Here is a 3,379-nt window from a genome sequence, read left to right on the forward strand (position 1 = left end):
AGGAAACCAGATTATTAAGAAGAGTATACAAACTGCGATCTCTTCTAGGCAAGACCCTTTGACTTTTGTACATGACAAAGTGTGGGCATATAATTCTACTCCACGCACGACTACAGGCGTTGCACCTATCACTCTTTTAAGAAAAAGAAAGGTTCACACTCATTTAAATCCTAGTTGGTTGTATGAGAAAAACAAGCAGAGTTCTTTTTCCACACATGATTCTACATCTTTTAAAGAACAGGTGAAGACCAAACGGAATTCCATGAAAGCACATTTTGATGCTGGTAAACACTATGTTGACCAACCTTTAAAAAAAGGTGATTGGGTCCTCATTAAAAACCCCAGAAAGGTGGCTAAAGGTTGTTCCAAGTTCTCCTCCCCAATATTGGTTATACAAGTGAGTAGAGGTTCTGCTCTTCTTGATAACAAGGGAACAAAAGGGCTTTAGTAAAAGTTACCCCCTCCCAGGCTGATGTTATTAGTAAACATACCATTTCAGAAACTGATCATTGTGATTGGTTTGATTTGAGTCAGGTAAAAGAGGTGAGTTCTGATGTTCGTTTAGATCCAGTTACCGTTCAAACTGCTCAACCTCATGTCACAGTCATTAGAGATTCGCCAGAGGCAATTTGTAAGAGGACCTCACGCCTTAGACAAATTTCTTGTAAATTAAGGGATTATGTTTTAGAATAACAATGCTTGCTTGTTTCCACCATTATTGCATCTTTATTTTCATATCCCAGTACAGTTGTTTCCATGCTTCATTTTGTAACTTTCGTTCTTTTATTTGCATCTCTAAGGGGGAAGATGTTGTAATGCTATAATATTATGTTTCACTATGAGTTGTGTGCCACCACGCGACTCATGGTCATTGCTATTGTTGCTTAGGTTCTTTTGTACATTCTCGAGCGTTGCCACTCGGTTGCGAAGAATCCCTGCAACGCCAGATTGGGCGTTGGATTCTCCATGTCTGGATGGCTCAGTTTGTGGGTGCTTTACTCCAGAAATACATCTTCAAAAGAAAACCAGAATTTCTCCTGTATTCTCTACAATAGTGATATGACTTAGAGGGGAAGGTGCGAGTTAGAACTCTCTCCCAGGGTCTTTCTTTAGGCTGTTCGGTTTGAGTACATTTTTTGCAGTAAGTTTGGTACGGTGGTATCCTCTTTCCAGGAAGGTAGACATGAGGGTTACCTGCAAGAGAGGGTGCTCGCAGTATGACTCATTCTCCCGACAGTCAGATAGACGGATTGGCTAAATGATTACCCCAGAGGCAGGGCTAGGCCTAGATGGCGGACTCTGAGCTACCTTCCTGCTCTCGTTGTGGAGTGATCTTCTGGGCGCCGGCGTGCTCTAAATGATGTCAACATCGGGCTCCTGGAGTCTGCTGAGCCACGGCGGTGAGAGTGCAGTGCCAGCCCTGGTGGAGCAAAGGGTACATCGATTTTGAGGGGCACCCACAACAAGATGGCAGCTCGGAGCTGAGGAACAGGTCCAACCTGGGTGGTACGCGATGGCCCCGGGTGATGGGGTGAAGATCTGCTGGGTGTGCAGATTGACCAAGTGGCCCGACCGGACAGCTCTGCCCCGGATACACGAGGCAGGAGGTCGGCACCCGTATAGCGCCTGGACCACGATGACAGAGGTGGAAGGTGTAGGAATGAACTAGAAACAGCAGGTAGGTGAAAGTAGAGTACTTTTCTGGAGCAAGCAGGCACAATGTCTCTGCTTTAGTCATTGCCTCCAACTGCCACCCACACCATTCTCGAACCCCACACTAGAACCTGTGGCATCCTGTTACTAGGGAACTGGTAACCAGGATACCACATCTCCCGTCTTTACATATGGAAATCTAATGACTGTTGTGAAACCACAAACAAGCAAGCATCTAAATTCTAGGTACAACAAGAAATGAGATACACAACCCATCTGGTTTACCATTCCTCATCTGGAACATAAACTGAAAGCTAATACATTTTAACTAAAACCAAAATACAACAAGGTATTCAGATGGGGAGTTATACACAAAATCATGGAAAATTTCATAGCATAAATTACATAGCATAAGCCATAGCATAAATTTCATGCCATAACTCAATAACCCTTCCTCCTCATTATAAACAATCACATGACGAAACTTCTAAACTTTTTAGGAAGGACTACTTGTCTGCCCTTGCGTGTAATTGTCGCCTTTCTAGATTTTAGATTGACCAGGAGATTGGTACACACGCTCCGACTGGTCATAGGAATGTGGCAAACATTCACCGATGCCACCTTCCTTTGAAGCAGAAAATGGTGGACATTCACTGGTAACACCACCTCTTGCAGCAGGTATAGAAGCATTGCTTAGATTAGTATCAGTCACCTCCTTCCACATCCACTTCATGTAACTCGAAGCATTAACTTTTTTTTCATTTTCCCAATCCAGAATTTTATTACACCTTACCATTTTGCTGTGGTGCCATACCTTATTATCACTTAATTTAGCAGATTTGGAGAATGTTTCAATTACTTGTAATAACACAGAAAATTTACTTTCTCCCTTTTTTGTCTTGTACCCTAATTTTACTCTCAACTTTTCTCCTGGCTCCAAATATACCTCCTTCATACCATGTTTCTTATCAAAATAAGATTTGTATGTTTCATGCATTTTCCTCAAATTGGATCTCACCACAGCAGGTGACCATTTCCCACCCACTCTCATTTTGTTCCACGCAATTTTGCCCTTGGTGAATGGTTCCCTATCTCTCAAAATCCTAAATGGATTGAAGCCAGTACCTGTGGGAGTATTTCTATAAGCCCAAACAGTGCTTTGAAGTTCCTTTATCCTTACCCGCGCTTATAGATGCTTGAACGCTCCCCATTATAACTTTGTTAATGCGTTTCACAAATCCGTTACCAGCTGGATGATGAATAGTATCCTTCTCCCACAAATACCATTCCTACTTAGGAACCTCTCACATTTTTCAGAAATGAATTCAGGACCATTATCACTAAGAATTCCTTCCCGCAAGAACACATTTTCTAAAAAGTAATCCACATGCTTGCTATCACAATTATCAGTTACTTCTATTTTGGGCCACCTGGAATAACTGTCTATGGCAACATGTTTATAATCTCTTTTGTCATTCAAAATAGGACCCAACAAATCTATGCTTAATTCTTCCCAAGGCTGTTCAGGAATTTGTTTTGATCCTAAGGTTGGTCTTAGCACATGTTGCACTTCATGAAAATTGGTACGCGTAGTACAGTTTTACAAACTTCTAGATATCATTGTCCATGCCGTGCCAGTAGTATGATAGTTTGACCCTTTTCTTTAATTTGATAAGGCCTAAATGTCCTTCATGATTTGTCTCCAGTACCTTTGCTCTCAACTTTG

This window comes from Triturus cristatus, chromosome 5_2 (assembly GCF_964204655.1).
Source record: "Triturus cristatus chromosome 5_2, aTriCri1.1, whole genome shotgun sequence".
Lineage (NCBI taxonomy): Eukaryota > Metazoa > Chordata > Amphibia > Caudata > Salamandridae > Triturus > Triturus cristatus.